Source organism: Cetorhinus maximus, chromosome 6 (assembly GCF_964194155.1).
Source record: "Cetorhinus maximus chromosome 6, sCetMax3.hap1.1, whole genome shotgun sequence".
Classification (NCBI taxonomy): Eukaryota; Metazoa; Chordata; class Chondrichthyes; order Lamniformes; family Cetorhinidae; genus Cetorhinus; species Cetorhinus maximus.
This window is the reverse complement of record NC_135884.1, coordinates 45,749,582-45,768,420: the sequence shown is the minus strand read 5'-3', so window position 1 is coordinate 45,768,420 and position 18,839 is coordinate 45,749,582. Positions and strand designations below refer to the sequence as shown.

Sequence of the window (18,839 nt, the reverse complement as noted above, 5' to 3'; positions counted from 1 at the left end):
TTTTTTTAAAAAAACTGAATGCCCAGGTGAAGCTGTTAAACTTATATGAGAGTTCCGCAGTTAACTCTGAAACAAAAACAACCCAACTTGCCAGGGTAGTTGCTGAGCTGAATGAAAAGGTTCATAAGCTTGAAACACAACTGGAAAAGAAGAAAGAAATCAAAAATTTGGCTAAAATTGTAAACCAAGTGGGAATGAAGGTTCCATTGTTAAAACATGAACTTCCATATGTGTCCCAGTGAGCCATACCCTGGAATAAGAGGAAGAAACACTACTGGGATGAGCACAGCGTTTATTCACCCTGGAAAAAATGGATAAATCAACAACTACCTATCGCTACAAGTACTGAATCAACAAAGAGCGGTTCAATACCAACGAATGGAAAACGTGGATAAAAAGGTATCCAGATTCCAGAACAACCTCCACACCTCATGGCCCTGCATACCTTCCATGCCAACCTATGCCCCTTTACCCACCCCCATGGCCCCCATGCCCTCCATGCCAATTTATGCCAATCTATCCATCCCCATGGCCCCTTAGAGCCCTAATGCCAACTTGGTGCCAAATAATACCAACCTATGCCCTGCCACTCCTCCGACAGTAGTGTGAGTAAAATATGAAAGGGTTATAAGGTCTCCAGACCACCTGAACCTATGGACTCAGAGACGCAAAAGGGGAAAGAGGTGGTGTGGTAGTAATAATAGTGAAAATACAGGATAACTTGAAATGCATTGAATAAAGACTTGGGGGAGGTGTAGTATAAGGGTATGGCACATATGGGGTTAACGTGGGACTGAGTACAGCACCACCCACACAGTGATGTAAAAGAACACATGACCTACACCTCAGGGTCAGTCTGGTGTTGGACAGAGCCATGTGCATAAGCAAGCATGGAGACAGCTTTTAGTTTGAAACCTTTACTGTATATATGTATATAGCTCTTGTAGTTCATAGGTACATACAATTAACCTACTTAAGACTATGAAGGCTTCATTATGACCTACCAAATGGCATTCAACACCCTACAACAGGGGCAAGTTGTAGTTTGCACATCCGTGGTTCACAAACTGGCTGCACATTGAAAAGTGTAGCTGCCTTCAATCAAACAGATTCAATTTTCAATAGTGGGGTGTTCAAAACATGACTGGTGGGCTTTAAACCTTTGAGGAAAAAGTCTGCCAGAGTTATTTGCAGAGGGAGCATATGCTTTTGATAGGACTAGGTACCCCTTTGGGAGAGGTAAGGTGCCCACTGGGAGAGGTAAGGTACCCCTTGGAATTGCTTAGAGCGGACATGAATGTGCAAAAAAAGTGGATAAGCTGTGTGGAACTGCAAGCTTTTGAAGTATTTAACTCTCCTGACCTTTTACTTTAAAAAAGGTATGAATTTTTAAATAAAAACAGCGCTTGCAATTTCACTCTGTCTGTTGAAATAAGCCTGAGGGCTATCGTTATAGGATCTGTGCTGCACGGCTGATTCAACAACCTATCATTATCACAGTGGGGTGCCTGTCAGTTCACAATTTGACTGACAACTCCAAGTGGTTAGAAAGTCCTTAATGTGCAGCCATGATTACAAATACTTGTTCTTATAAGGGATTAAATAGTTAAAGGAATTTTAATGCAGTGAATTTTTTAATGAATGTTTTTTTTTAAAGTCTATGATAGACACTTAAAAATTTATTTTATTTCAGCATGGCTCGAGGTCTACCTATGGTGGATACTGGATGAATTGGTATGGTGCATGTAAGGACAAAGGGTGGTGGGTGGGGGCATGGGTTAGTATTATTTTGCATCAAGTTGGCATTAGGGCTATAAAGGGCCATGGGGGCGGATAGAGGGGCATATGTTGGCATGGAGGGTATGGGAGCCACGGGAGTGGGTAAAGGAGCATAGATTGGCATTGAGGGTATGTGGGGCCATGAGGTGTGGATAGAGGGGCATAGGTTGGCATGGATGAGACATGTGGGGCGTGTGGGAGAGTGAGAGGGTGTGAGGGATGAAGGCTATAGGGTTGTTTCGCTGTTTCTTGGTTTATCCTTTTGCTTACAAGTTCATGAGCACCGAGGTAGACCTTTTATTGAACCCACTTTACACCCAGCAGCCCCCCTGGCTCCCTCCGCACTGTTTCCAGGGGTAGTAGGTCCATCCCCAACTCTACGTTCCCAACTCAAATGTGAAAATTCAGCCCTATTGTTTTCCACCTTGGTGGGGTCCTGTGCTATGGGTCATGATGCACCATTGATACTTCTCAATTAAAATATAGTGAATACTGATGGCACCATTGGAGAAACGAGCATACTGACAGTGTGATAATAAAATGTCCTCGAGTTTCTTTGATAAGACTAGCATCATTTTGTAATATGATTTTAATCAGACTTGCCTAATTTTAATTTTACCCTTCAGTGGCAGCACAATGCCTCCAGCTTTTCAGTCCCAGATTTGCTGCTCACACTTTTTTTTCTCTGTCCTTTCCACTCAGACCAGAAACAGTGATGAAAGAAAATTATATCTAAAAAACATTCATTAATGCAGTATCCAAGATCGTAACACCACTGCCAAGAAAATACAGCCATGTGAGACTTAAGGGGCCATTTTGGCTTAATGTGATAGTGTAAAATGGGTATTAGTGAATCACAAGCCTCATCTACATCCCTCCCAAATTTTATTTCCATTGCCATCAAGTTAAATACAATCTAATTTGATAAATACATAGGATGCACATACTTCCATTTCATTTAGAGCAGAGCTCAAAAATAGCAAACGTCACCTTTTGATGAAAGATCATTGACCTGAAATGTTAACTCTGTTTCTCTCTCCATAGGTGCTTGCTGACCTGCTGAGTATTTCGAGCTTATTCTGGTTTTATTCCACCTTTTTGAGCATTGTATGAAGCAACAATTCTTTACTGCATATTTAGCATATCTAATGGAATATCTATGTGCAGATAGATAACTGAGTAAAGTGTAATGTAAAATGTACATTGTGACATTCACTATATTAACAAAACTATTACTTCCCTCAGTATTGCAATGTAAATCTCTATACATACAATTAAAATATCTGATGACATACTATAGGCTGATTAGAGGCATTATTGCAGGAATGCTGCATGACATGAAGGCATCAATGTAAAATTCATTATAGTAGGACTCCTTTATATAGGATCTTTAAACTCTGACATGGAAATTCAAGATAGATGGATGATTTGTTTCTTATCGATGAGCATCAATAAAGCAAATTCATACATGTCAGACATTTATTTGACTGACTTTCAGAGATTCTCCAACATGGAGGTAAAATGGCAGATTTATACAGATTGTAACCATACTTGGCATTAATATTAAAAGATGTCCAGAACAGGAAATATTGACTAGAATATCTGCACTTTTCACTAGTTGCAATGCCTCCAAACAGATCACTGTGTTGCTGATTGGAATGTCAAAATTCTTTTATTATCTGAAGTTTCTAGAAATGTTAGATCAGACCTTGTTATCTGAAGTGGCATTTAATGTTCCCTACAGCATTATATGCTCACTGTTCTGGTCAATAAATTGAATCCCTCAGAATAAAGTCTTTGAATTTCTGATTCTATGACTTACTTTAAATAATGGGACATATCAATATATGGGACAGAATTTAATGGTTATGGCAGGGGACTGTCCACTGGCTAGAAAACCAGTGGCAAACCCATTGTGACCATATCTGGGAGGCCCGAAGAAATTTAATCCAAATGAGGCACTTATCTGGTCAGCATTGACGTTCCTGGCTCATGTGAAGGGAAATTCCCCCCCTCCCCAGAAATCCTGTTGAAGGGCAGATATCCTGCCTTCAGGAGCTGCCAACCATTCCAGCAGCAATAGCAGCACCACCACCAGGAGAGGTGACCACTGCTGGTACTGCAAGGTGGCCAACAACAAGGATCATTGCTGGAGCCCCAGGAAAAAGGTGAGTGGAGCAGGTTCGCTGGGTCCAGACAGAGCGGCCCAGGCAAGGGGGACAAGGCGGTTCAATAAAAGGTAGAGGTGGGCTTACTCCAGCTCCCTCGACTCCCGCTGATGAATGCCTCCATCAGGCACAGAGTGTCCAACAAGGAGGAACACCCACCTCCCAGGATCCAGGCTTATAATCTGGGGAATTCATGGCAGTAGGCCCACATGACGGGGCCCCCACCCACTACTGGTTAAATGCCAGGTTGGGGGTTGAGGCCCTTAAGTAGCCAATAAAGGGCCTCAGTTGGCCCCTGGATGGGCAGGCTATCCTCGAGCCTTGCCACCCTGGTCTAAATAAGGAGCCAAGAAGGTGGCGAGACCTCCACCCTGCACCTTCCTGCCCAATCTCACAGACCCCCACCTCAGGAACCCACTACTGAGGAAGGTGGTGGGGGGGTCATTAAATTCCACACATGAGCTGTCTACAATCCATGGGGTTGCATTTTAAGTGTGGGGGTGGGGATGAGGGGGCAGGGGGGGAAATGTGGTGGGCAAGCTGCTTAGCCCTCTGGGAGAAAAGTCAGTCGGAGGTCAACATGCCCAGAAGAAGTCCGCCCTGCAGCCATAACACACTGTGGGTAGCCTAAGGTGTTTGAGAGTGGGACTTCCACGCCTCAATGGGAGGAAGTCCTGCCCTCGTGAGCTGCCAGCCAATTTAAACATCCCCATAGCACCAAAGCTCAGTAGTGGGCGCTGCCAGGACTGCAAGAAGGAGCACAAGAAGATGGATGGCTGCCCCAGAAAGGTAAATCCCAGGAATTTAGGGCAGGGAAGGATCCTGGCGCCCAGGGAGAGAGGAGAGATTGGTGGTGGAACTGGCTTTGAAGGGCAGGGGGTGCAGAAGGAAGAGCGGGTGTGACATCTGGGGTGGGTGCCCCTTTCTTTCTGCTGTTTCTCTTGTAGGCCATAAAAAACGGCCCGCCTACTCCTACATGCCTTTCCAGGCCAGCCGTATTCTGTTGTGGGCAGCATGTTATCCAGGTCAATAGGCTTGTTAGCAAGACCAATAGACCTTTAATTATTTACTTACATAAGGCGGGCAGGCTGCTGATTTTGGTGCACGCCAACCTAGTGCATTATGGGGGTCAGCAAGGGGGGGTGGGCGGGAAGGTGTTGGGCTAACCAACCGACCTATTTTATGTGCCCCGCCTGCCAAAAACGGGGGCATGTAACTTCCAGCCCAAGAAGTTTTTAACCTGCAAAAAATTGTAGAGCTTTCCATTATCCCTAAAATAAGCATGACCTCAGTTACTATCAGACAGCAAAGGACAGTTACTGCAAGTTTCTGCTTGACTCACCTCTATCTTTGAATCAGCTGTGAAGAACAAGAAGCCTCTAAGGCACAATGCCATGCTTTTAAATAGGAAAGACAGAACTCACGAAATCTTAAAATACCTTTTCTTTTTCTGTAGATGCAGAGCTGTAATTGAATTAGCCTTATCATGAAGCCAGGATAATTGTTTGAAAAAAGGATTTATTGTTAAATTGAACTGGGTTTTGCAGACAGGACACTCATGAAAATTTAGTCATTCCTCTTCCCCATGGCTACATCCAATTATTTCTTCCAAAGCTTTCACCTGCATCTTTCACCTCTGTCCAAAATTCATTCCAAGTATTGAAACTTCCTGGTATCAGTCCTAAAGTTACTTCTTATTAACTTGGACCTTGTTCCCTTGGGTCATACTCACAGTTTAAAGTAATATTCTGGATTAATCTCTTCCATACAATTTACTATCTCACGTGACTCTACATCATCACCTTATAGATACTTCTTTTAAAAGAAAAGCCAAAGTTGCTCCATCTTTCTTCATAACTCATAATTCAGATCCCTGACACTTGTGATCAATCTCATGGCTCTTTGATAAAGTGGCCTTGATGCGATCTAAAGGACAACATCATCGTATGCTAATGAAAATAGTGACCAAGGATTAGCAAAATGGAAAGATACTACTTCACTTTTGTCTTTTGCTAGACAGTATTTGGAAACAATTCAGTAATGTGACATAAACTGGCTTACTTTTCACTCCATATAAGCTCGCTATTGTAGGCAGCTTGAAATACGACACAACTATGTAAATTGCTGGGTTTAAATAAAATTTCTTGTAGATGAGATTGAACTTTCGTGAGCATTAACATCCATCTTGCATAGAGCCAGGTGTGACTCATCTACACCCATGATAATGATAAAAATGATTAGGTTACTGCAATTGCATTATCACATCGTCAAAATATCTTGCCTCACTTCACATAATTAAATTATCCTTCTTCGGAATCCAGTAACTGTAGACAATCACAGCAGCTATTTTGTGCCAGCCATGTTTCACAAATGTCAGTGATAACAAAGGGACTCACCTCTCCCCCTTGAATACTGCTGAATGATTTGTAACATCCAGAGGCAGGTACGACCTCGATTTAATGTCTCATCTGAAGGACAGAACCTCTGCTAAAAGCAGCATTCACTGCATTGGCGTGTCAGCTGAGGTTATTGTAGTGCAGGGTAAAAATTCACAACCATCTGAGACAACAGTACACCAAGCTAATATTTGTGCAGACTGAAAATAGTTGCCAGATCAGTTAACAAAAGCAAAATCAATTAAACATATGTCCCTCCTTTTGATCCTTAGGTGATAAGTTGATGAATTAAACTCAGGTCCTTGCATTTTCCTTGCCAGATTTTCTGAATTCATTTCAAAAAGACTAGAATGACCATGATATGAGAAAATTTGCTTGCGCATATGCAGGAGTTGTGAGGCAAAAAAAAATAGAATCTACCTGGCAAATAGAAAACACCCCTTTACAAAACCTTTTAGCAAAGGATATCTTATCCTAAAGGAAATCCTATCACTGTCCCTGCCCACGTCTCTATTAGTTAAGTTAACTTAGATCGGGCAAATCAATTTATATAGAATCACTTTAGAGTAATGAACAAGTAGTGATAAAAGTATACCTATGGGTTTTGGCCTCCTTGTGCTTTAAGTTAGTTGTATGGGAATAGACTGATTAGATGCAAAAAACAATCCACATCAATGAAATTATTTTCTCATCATATGTTTCCCAGAAACGTACAATGGCAAGAAATTCTCATGAGCTTACTCAGCTTATCTAATGGACTTGAAGTATTTTTTGCTAGAGGGCTATTTAATCTTTGAACTTGGTTGATTTGTGAGTGTAAATTAGGCACCTCCCATCAGAAAATGTGTTGCAAACTGAGCCTCTGCCCACTTTTGTACCCGATTCCCTTTATCCACTGTCGTCTCTGGCGCCTGCTGCAAGTGCCCATTTTTTATTTGGATTGCTTCGTGCGACTGAGATGAAAGCAATATCATGAGATCACGCACATCATTCTCCATCATTTCTGTCTCACTTGAGCTATTCCCTCTCTTTTTGCCCATATAAATTGAGCAGCTAGGGATATTTGGCATTCTGGAGAAGGCAGGAAAATAAAGAAATTGAAAGAATGCGGATCAATGTTTATTGTGTTAGTGAAGTTTTGTTAATGTGAAGTTTATTCATGACACATTTTTGGAGGTTTTTTCCTATTTTGCTGTTGCCAACCGCTCCCTTGTTGGTATTTGTTGTGGGACTGACATTACCTCCCTCTCCCACCATCTTAGATCAGGCACAATCAGCTTCCCAAAGAGAACTCCTTAGTATCTTTGCTTTTTGAAAGAAAAGAGAAGATGCAACAAAGCACTGATATTCTGGTCCGATAACACTCTAGGTGGATAACACTTGCCAGCACTACTAGAATATATAGGCAGGGGCACTCCTACTTGTTCCCAGCCATTCCTATGCATGCAGTGGTGCCTATGGGGACTTTCCAAAAAGGAAGCTATCACGATGTAATGCCACTTCTACAGCCCATCTCCATTAGAGATAGCACTGCTGATAGCTGCTAAGGATGCAAATACCCTTAAATTTCACGCTAAGTGTTCATTTCAGGTTGTCACTGGTGACATAGATTGGACCCATGTGGCCCCACATGCACCATTACTCAATGCCATAAATTAGCTTGCACTATACCAGCAGTCAGAATATCTCTGTAAATAAGGCCAACTGTGCTTGGAACAGGGGTGTGTGGGGGGGTTAAATTGGATAGCCCCTGAAACTGGTGCAGGGATCCCAATGTGCAGCTAAACCCGTGCCCATTGATTGTAATGTAGGTAGCACACCAATTTTGTGCTGCCTGCAGTAACCATGCTGTTCATTGCCTGGGTGCATCAGCAGAGGGCCAATATAATGAGTCCTGAGTTAATTAATGCTAGCCTGCACCTCTTTTAGGGGTGCTCCATTGTGGCTGGAGGAGGTGCCCAGTGTCATGGCTGAAGACACATGGGAAAGAGTGAGAAATAACACAATATGGAAGAGTGGACTCCAAGGTCTTCAGACATTGTACTAAAGGTCTTTATGGGGATAGTGGAAAGGAGGAAGAATGCTCTATATCCAGAAGGAGGAAGGGTGTCTTACAGCACATGGTCAAAATGCAGTGGGAGCAGGGAGCCTTGGAGCCCGAGGGCCTGAGTGCAGTGCCACAAGTAGATCAATGACTTCATGAAAGTGATCAAGCTCAGTGAATACTACCAGCTGCACCACCAGCCTCAGATACTGCTCAATTCACCATATCCTCATCACTCACCTACCACCAACTCATGCCTCATACTCAACATTAATGTGCTTTATCTCACCCTCATATACTTAGCACTGCAGCAAACCTCACACCTATATCTTACAGCTTGCACTTGTCAATCATTCAAACATGATAGCTACACCAGCTATACAGGTTGTATGACACTTACTGACATACCTCCCTCTCTTGTGCTAGATAAGGTGCACACAACCAAAGCACAAGCTAACCAGAGGGAGCCAGGCATGCCTGCATGTCCTAAACCCCCATGGACAAGCGGGTGCATGCCATTACTGGGACGGGCAGTGCACAGATTGTGGCTATGCAGTAGCAATGTTGAAACCAATGAAAATTACAGCAACCTCATACTTGTAAGAAATTGTAATATGTAAGAAACTGTAATATTCTCATCTAACTTCAGAACTTATGGTTGGCACATGTGGAGGCAATCCAACCTGGAGGCATCAATAGTTTAGATGAGATGCAAATGGCTGTTTAATGTAGCCAGTTGTACAAACTTAGCCAAATGTACCAGCTATGCTAACACGTGTTATGTGCTAGCATGCTTTGCAAATTCAAAAGGGACTTCTCAAAGTAAAGGAACCTGCTATAAACAGCTGGCTGTTTTTTTCACAGGTAAACAAGAGCCATTGGACTATGACAGGAAACAATACCTTCAAGGTCCTCTGTCATAAAAGGGAGCTGAACATAACAGACAACCATACTTCCAAACTGTACAGGTCAATATGGTTGTTGGAATGCGAAGTTAATTAGTGTGTAGAACCTTAGTATGGTTTCAATAGTCTGATAAGGCTATTTGGATTGCATAACAATTATGAATAGCTCTAAGCATATGTGGCTGATAACAGTTGAATAAAATTGAGAAAAGCTCTTAAGGTTTGTCCATAAATTAGAGATGAGGTGTTTCGAGAGAGTTGTGGAAAACAGTTTAGGTTGAAATAAGAGAAGCTAAGGTAAAAGCTTGGTTAATCAAAGACAGAAGGCATGCGTGAAAGCTCTAGAAGCTTGTGGAGGATGAGCAATGTCAGGGTGGGTTTTAACTCCATGTTTCAAACAAAGAGCTGACCATTGGATAATTTATATTGAGAAAGGCTTCCATCGGACAGTGAGGTCCGCCAGAATAGTATCCTGTTCATTATTGGAAAGGGGTTAAAAAAAGTGGTTGTTAAAGGAACCTCATTGTTGCAATCAGAAGGAGGTGACTTGGGCAGTCATCTTGAGGATCTGCACTTAACAAGGACTGATCATCTGTTGGTAATTATATGTATGATAATCTCTTGTAATGTTATTGGTATACTGCTCACAGTGTAATGTTTTTATAACTAAATTTAAAATTGCATAGAAGTGGTAGTTTTGCATCTGTAATGGAGATACAATAAAATCTGAAAGGTGCAACTTGTGTGTTCTTCATAATATTTCATAAATCTCAAGTAAAAGAATCAAACATGTAGACTTCATGGGTAGAATTTAATGCCCTCCCCCAAGGCAAGTTTGATGGTGTGAGGGACATTTAATCAGGCAGGCAGGTGGAGAATGGAGACCCTCGGCCTTCCCACCTCTGCCCCAATCAAGTCCAGCATGGAAAGACTAGTGGACAACCTTCCCACCTGATCACCAACTGAGGCCCGCAAGTGAGAAATTGATGCCCACATAAGGGCCTCATCCTGCCACCGCTGGTATTCACCTAGCTGTGGTGAAGGACTGACCATGAAGGAAGCCTGAAAAGCAAACCCTGTCTGGATGCCTAAATGGGGTGGCAGCTGAGAGCCGCACCCTTGCCCTGCTGTTGGCACCCCCCCGCCCCCCCCCCTTCCCTGCAACCCCTGGCTCGCCATCGCTTACCAGTGGTCTGGGTCCCTCGGCAATCCTGGGCCTCGGGGGATGCATTACTAGGATCAGCCACTTCTCCGGTTGCCAAGCCATTCACAGCTGCCAGCCCCTGGAGTCCTTGATCCTAGGAAAGGCCCTCCGCTGCCCAGTTAAGAGCCTGATTTAAGTGAGACCCACATTATCTCCATTAAATACCGCCCCATGAGTGAGGTGTTACATTCTAATCCTCCTTTTCACATCCCATACCTCCATATCCCAGACACCTATCTGATTTACCAGCTGCAGATGGTGAAGCATGCACCCCTTACTTCCTACCCCCACCATTACCTTCCCCTGGTGCCTTTTTCTTTTCAGATACCCAAGATCTGCAATCTGGACAGTCAGTGGAGAACACCAACAAGAGAGTGATGATGAAGATGATGAAGACACACTGTCAATCCATTTCACACTTATATTCACCAGCTTAAATATTGACAAGGGGTGTATCTTGATGGACTAATAAGAGGTGGGATCTGCGCATGATGAGATACTGGGCATGAGTGGGCTGCAGCCAGGATCATGACAGTGGACAAGTTTTATGTCTTGGGTAAATGAGTTCATTGGCCAACGACCTCTAACTGCAAGCCTTCCTATGTTCTCAGCAATTGCTGCTTGCAATCAATAATGGGGAGAGCCTGATATAAGAATAAACAGTGATGGTTTTTTGAGACATAGGGCAGAGCACCAGATCATAGGTGCTCACTCAGAAACCTCCAGGACTAGACTTACAGTTGCCAGTTATCAGTGCTGTCACATGATCAGTAAACTTGCATTCTCTTAAAGGGCCAAGGTACCTCACTTTACCACAGCAAGAATAGTGCAGGTGCCAACTCACTGAAGGGCATGGCCACACATAGGTCCCACTACAGAAGATTCATTTGAGGATTTTGATGGGGCAGCCTACAGAAGAACATTGATTGTGTGCACAACAACATGTTTGGTGCATTGGGAAGCCTGTCCGATAGCCTGTGCTTCATATCAAGGAACCTGGAGGAGTCTGGCACCAACTTAGTGCTTTGCAAGGCTTGGAGCCCATCCTTCCCAGCATGGGTCAACTTCATTCACATACTTGTGAACCCAATCATGATGCAGCATCTGGTGCTCAATGTCTCAGCTTCCATTGCAACACAAGCAGCGCCAGTTTGCTGCCAGGCAAACTCAGACTGCTGCCACTGTGGCTGTGTATTACAGTGCACAAAAAGACTTATAGGGTCTCACAGCAGACCAGCAGCTGCCCTCCAGCAGATTACTACAATTATTTAACTGCCACCCTAGGGAAGTAACAATGGCATCTGTGGGGCACAAACGTGCTCTCCTCTCTCAGGAAGACAGCATTCACCTTCCCAAGCCTGTCACTCCACTAGTGCCCTTGCTGTTTCCTGTCAACCAGCCAGCCCAGCCTGCTGCCAGCCATGGCAAGATTGTGCTGTCTGTAAGCTGTTCAAGGTTGTCCTCAAGGGGCATCTGGCACTTCTGTCACAGTGGTATGACCACCACTCACCTCTACACATCCACCAACCCCACCCCCCAACCTTCAACCACACTCCAGCCATGTTTCTGGACAGATATTTGCTGATGTCACTCATGGACTTAAGTATTCAAGAGTTGAATGATAAAGCTGCTGATGCCTGGGCAGATGTTAGCAAGGAACTGTCTAGGATTTAGACATGGAGTACATTGAGTACTCATAGTACTGCCGCAGGTTAAAATTGCTCCCAATATTCCTGAGTTTTAATTAGAAGAATGCAATAAAAGCTTGCATTTGTGTTAACTCACTTTTAGAGAAAATGCTGTTGGGGGAGGAATAAAATATGCAGTAGCTTAGAATGTATAAACAAATTAATTTAGAACACATTTTTGATGCACATTTGGCTTATGGGAGCTATATACCATAGATATACTTGGCTTGTAGCCTTGGAATCCTACTATCTTGGTCCCAGTTGTACAGGCATATCATTGCAGTGAGTGTGGGTCTCAGGCATCATAAATATATATTACCTGAATTATTTCCCATTGTGAATGGATGAGTTCACCTTCTTGCCAATAAAGAGAGCCTTTTTCTGCAGACAGTCAGGCAGCCACACAACTCATTAATGGAAGAGCAACAACAGCAGCTTGGAGTCAGCCATGCAACTCAGTAGCATGCTTGGTCAATCATATCTTATTCAAGTACAAATAAGTCTCTAATGTTAATAACAAAATCACTGATGCAATGTCTTGTTTCTGTGCTTCAGAACACTTGCAACACAAACCAATATGGAAGGGCAATACCAGAGGAGCTTTGGGAAAATTGTTTAAACATCACCTGATTGCTGCTTGAATACTCTTTAGCGGCCACACATGATGCATCTCACAGATGTACCCAAGATACTTTGGTAGAATTTCATCAAAGAAAGACCCATCAAACTTTATGGCCAGTATCCACAAAAACCTGGCATAATTAATCCTGCTAAAAAGATAGAAAATTGTTCTTAGGCTACAATATCTGCTTGATTAACCAGTCACCACACGCTCTAAAGGCAGATTCTGGAACATCCATTACTACACAAATAGGTCCCCTGCGAATTAGAGAATTAAGGGGCAACTTCACAGCTTAACAAGGGCACTCAAGGTCCCTTCATGGACATAATATGTATTGACATATTATAATGGGTCCACTGCAAACTACATGCACATCTAACTTTCGAGACACATTAGACTTTTCAAGAACTCTAAATTATTCTTTTGGCATGGAAACTTCTTGCTCAAAGCCTCACACTATTCGTTGGCTGAAAGTACAGGCAAGTGACTTGTTTCAGGTCTCTATCAATGAGAATCTGGAAACAGGCAGCAAGAAGTCAGCAAAGCAATGTGGCTTGATTCACACTTTGAATTTATTATCTTCTGTATAGATCCTGCACCTCACCCTGATGACAGTCAAATTCAAGAACATGAAACAAAGGGAATTACAGTGCAATCCCATATTTTTTTGTTCCATGACATGCTGTATTACAACACTAATGTGTAGTGCAACAGTTAAAATGATAGAATCACAGAATAGTACAGCATAGGAAGAAACCATTTGGCTCAAAGAATTGGCACTGACTCTTTCAAAGAGCAATGCAATGGTTCCACTGCCTCCATTGTTTTCTCATAACCCTGCAATTTTTTCTCCTTCAAGTATTGTCCAATTCTCTTTGAAGGCTCCTTTTGAATGTTTCCACCACCCTGTGAGGTGGTATATTCCCAATCCTAACCGTTCATTGCATCAAAGTTTCTTTTGGGTCTTTTGCCAATCACCTTAATTCTGACCCTCCTGTTTATTCATTTAGCCATTCAAAACAGCTTCCCTTTATTTACCATATCGAAATCCTTCATTATTTACCTCCATCAAATCTCTCGGCTGTCCCTGCTCTAAGGAGAACCAGTCTATCCAATAACTGGAACTCTTCATCCCTGGAATCATTCCTGTAAATTTCTTCCGTACCCTTTTCAAAGGCTTCATATGTTTTCTAATATGCAATACCCCAGCTGGGGATGAATTTGCGTTTTATATAGTTTCCTGGCTTCTGTACTCTATGCCGCTCTTTATAAAGTCCAGGACCCCAAATGCTTTAATAATTGCTTTGTTAACCTGTCCTGCTACCTTTAGAGGTTTGTGCACAAACACCCCCACTTAAAAATTGTTCACTAACTTTCTGGGCTTTTCTATCCATCCAAATATGGAAAAATGATATAACAGGCCGTAACTTCTGAGCTCCGGGGCAGCGTACTGGGGCGAGGTGGGGGGTACCCCCTACCCCCACAGAGGTTCATAGGATTGCATGGCAATTGCCTGGGAAGTTCAAACTTCCAATGGGAAATTGCCCTGCACTGGGAACTATCTGAAAATGCAATTTAAATCGCAAACTTCGGATGGTTCCAACTGCTAACTGTCTTACAGGAATATTTACCAGAAAAAGTTAGAAGAGTTAAAACCACTTCTAGCTTCTGGGTAACTACTGTACTAACCACCCCAAATCCCCCACGGGACCCCCAACTACCCCTCCCCACACCCCCACTACATCCTCCTGGCCCCCGGCGGGACTCCTCCGCCCCCCGGCCCCATACAGGGCCCCCTACACCCCCCTCTGACTTCCCCTCATCCCTCCTCACTCCCTCATGGAACGCCCCTAACCCCGCCCAACACACAGGCACGGTGACCCACCAACTACACCCCCTTCATAGACCACCTGACCGACCCCTCTCCCCGCCAACTGACCACCTGATCCCCACCCCCAACTGACCACCCGACCCCCAACCAGATCCTACACACTTAACTTACAAACCTACCTTCTCTCTGGCTTGAAAGAGGCTGGACCCTTAGAGCCATAAAAAAGGTGGTGTGGCCTCCTTACTTCCAACTCTCCAGCCCTTGACTGAAGGCCACAGGGGCGTGCTGCCCTACACAGTTCTCGCCTAGTCTGAGTTGGAGGGTCAGTTGAGAAAGCAGTGCCTGGATTTCTGATTGCCACCCTGGGGAAGTTCAGGCCCCATGGTTTCCCTCACTGTCTTACAAACTTATAATTTAAAAAAATTCCCAAATGCCTCCTTAGCTGCTCTGCAAGGGATAGCCCCACTCCATTGGTGTGTGCAGCCAAAATTAACTATAGCTGTTCTCCTCTCTGGCCCAGGAAGAAATCCTGCCAGGTTCCCATTAAAAGTAATCAAATTAGTCGAGCCTTGAAAGGTCACTGGGTCAACACCCAAGCTGGGCAGCTGCGATGGCTGCCACACTGACTTGCTAAAACAGATAATCCAGTGTGTGATTTATAGCTGTATAATCGCACCTTTTGAGGAAGAAAAAGCTGCATAAAGAAATTTATTTTAGAAATGAATGAATTATAGTTTTTGGAAAAGCGGGATTTGATTATGTGGTTTTCCTTCCACCTTTGAGCTGTGGCTCAGTTGGCACCATTCTTACCTCTAAATTACAAGGTTCGGGGATCAAGTCTCACTCCAGGACATGCACATGGAAATCAAGGCTTGACATTTTGGTGTGGTATTGAGGGAGTGCTGCACTGTTGGATATACTGTCTTTCAGATAAGATATTAAACTGAGGTATCATCTGCTTTCTCAAAGAGACCCTATGGTACTATTTAGAAGAAGAGTAGGGGAGTTATCCCCATGTCCTGGCCAATATTTATCCCTCAATCGATTCATAAAAACAGATTACTTAGTCATTATCGCATTGCCTTTTGTGGGAGTTTGCTGTGTGCAAATTGGCTGTTGCATTCCCTATACCACAACAGTGCCTACACTTCAGAAGTACTTCATTGTCTGTAAATTGCTTTAAGATGTCCAGTGGAAGTGAGAAATGCAAGTCTGATTTTTTTTTCTTTGACATGTCCACATTTCATATTTGAGTCAATCGTGCTTTTGTTTGTCTACAACTGTGCAATGCTCTGATATTGATACTTTTAAGATGTGGCACCTATGAATGGTGTCCTGTGATGGACATGTTCCAGATGCAAAACTTTATTGGCTAGGAAAATCTGCAAATCCTTTCACTGGGAGTGCAGTGGAAAGCCTTGGGATTCAACTAGTACCCAGATATGTTTCGTTCCAGTCTTTGACTGACATTTTTGGGGGCGGACGAGGAGCTATTTTGGACAGAACCTTTCTTCCGATGCCAGAGGCCACTTGTGGGGCAGAAGTGATGGGGCCAGGGGAGGCGGGGAGGGGCAATTCCTCTGTCTAGAATTTCCTCATCTCTAGATTGGGTTACACCATAAGCCTGGTGGTGCCAGGCTTAAGCAGATGTGTCAGTCCCATGTTTAGAATAAGTAGGGTCCACCTAGAGGTACAGCCCTGGGTCCTGGCTCCTGGCCCCAACCTCTGCAGATAATAAGTATCTTCCTTGAAATTGGCCGCCTTTGTAAAGGACTCTGCTTAACACCCAAACAGGATTCTCATCTGCCAATGCTACCAGCTGGCTTGTGGGCACCTCCTAAACCAGCAATGTTGTCTTGTCATTTTATGGAGCTGTTAAATTTACTTAATTTACTTTTTGTTTCATTTGCATGACCTTTCAATGTTATTCATGTGAGCGATGTATACATTTCCCACTCTGGCCATGGTTGCTGTAGACTGTGGGACTGGGTGATGAAGTGGGTTAGGTAATAGGCACCCACCCCTCCAGTACAAAAATCACCAAAAACGTTTCTTTTCAACAGTTGGGTTGTGGGTAGTGGATAGAAAAATCTGGGAATCATTTAAAAATGATTGAATATCAATATGTGGATCTTCAGGCTTTTTCTAATGATTGAGCAGAGAGACGATGATGCAGCCTTGCTTAAAGGCTTGAGACACAGAGCTGCTATAGGCAATTTGTAGAGCGCCTGCTTTTGGCTTTCCTCATTTTGAAGACAGTGTAGCGTGTCTCAGAAAGTATGTTGATTGAGAGTCTGATAATTTAAGTGTCAATTCACCTTTGGAACTTCATTGCTTAACACAAAAAACACCATTATTTAAAAGTAAGAGCCATTCAAGAGATCTGGATTATATGTTGTACCAGTAAATACCAGTTTTGCTAATATCATTGTGCCTGTGTATTTTACAGGAGGCTGGGGGCCATATATGGAAGAGGTAAAATGAATAACGAATATAATCTTCCATCAGAGGTAGAGCAACGTCCTTGCATCGGGCATCCTTTCAATCGCAACCAATAGACTATTCGTCTTTTGGGAGCTTACATTCTGTGTTGACAAACATAGAAACATAGAAAATAGAAGCATGAGTAGGTCATTCTGCCCTCCAAGCCTGCTCCGCCATTCAATATGGCTGATCCGCTATCTCAATGCCATATTCCCGCTCTCTCCCCATACCCCTTGATGCCTTTAGAGTCTAGAAATCTATCTATTTCCTTCTTAAATATATTCAGTGACTTGGCCTCCATAGCCCTCTATGGTAGAGAATTCCACAGGTTCACCACCCTCTGAGTGAAGAAGTTTCTCCTCATCTCATTCCTAATTGGCCTATCCCCTATCCTGAGACTGTGACCCCTCATTATAAACCCCCCAGCCAGAGGAAACATCATCCCTGCATCCAGTCTGTCCAGCCCTGTCAGAATTTTATATGTTTCAATGAGATCCCCTCTCATTTTTCTAAACCCCAGTGAATACAGGCCTAGTCAGCCCAATCTTTCCTCATACAACAATCCTGCCATCCCAGGAATCAGTCTGGTGAACCTTTGCTGCACTCCCTCTATGGCAAGTATTTCCTTTGTTAGGTAAGGAGACCAAAACTGCACACAATACTCCAGGTGTGGTCTCACAAAGGTCCTGTACAGCTGCAGTAAGACATCCTTGCTCATGTCCTCTCACAATGAAGGCTAACATTTGCCTTCTTAACTGCTTGCTGCACCTGCATGCTTGCTTTCAGTGATTGGTGTACAAGGACACCCATGTCCCTTTGTACATCAACATTTCCCAATCTATCATCAATTAAATAATACTCTGCCATTCTGTTTATCCTTCCAAAGTGGAAAACTTAACACTTATCCACGTTATGCTGCATCTGTCATGTATTTGCCTGCTCACTCAACTTGTCTAAGTTGCCTTGAAGCCTCTTAACATCCTCCTCACGACTCACATTCCCACCAAGTTTTGTGTCGTCAGCAAACTTGGAAATATTATGTTTGGTTCCCTCATCCAAATCATTGATATATATTGTGAATAGCTGGGGTCCAAGCACTGATCCCTGCAGTACCCCACTAGTCACCATCTGCCATTCTGAAAAAGACGCATTTATTCCTACTCTCTGTTTTCTGTCTGCTAACCAATTCTCAATCCATGCCAATATATTACCCCCAATCCCATGTGCTTTAATTTTGCACACTAACCTCTTATGTGGGACTTTATCAAAAGCTTTCTGAAAATCTGAATACACCACACCCACTGGTTCTCTCTTAACTATTCTGCTAGTTATGTCCTCAAAAAACTCCAGTAGGTTTGTCAAACGCAATTTCCCTTTCATAAATCCATGATGACTTTGTCTAACCCCGTTGATATTTTCTAAATGTCCTGTTATCACATCCTTTATAATAGACTCTAGCATTTTCCCTACCACTGATATTAGGTTAATCAGTCTGTAATTCCCTGTTTTTTGCCTCCCTCTTTTCTTAAAAAGTTGGGTTACGTTTGTCACCCCCCCAATCTGCAGGACCTGTTCCAGAATCTACAGAATTTTGGAAGATGACAACCAACGCATCCACTATTTCCATGGCTACCTCCTTTAGCACCCTGGGATGTAGATTATCAGGCCCTGGGGATTTATTGGCTTTCAGTCCCATTAATTTCTCCAGCACTGTTTTT

The 18,839-nt window shown here is 43.3% G+C and overlaps 1 protein-coding gene across 3 annotated transcripts in view; it reads right to left on the bottom strand.

Annotated features, from left to right (window-relative positions):
* Positions 1 to 18,839, bottom strand: part of tafa1b (TAFA chemokine like family member 1b) — a 532,382-nt gene that overhangs the window by 328,615 nt on the left and 184,928 nt on the right. The gene's annotated exons all lie outside the window — the stretch shown is intronic.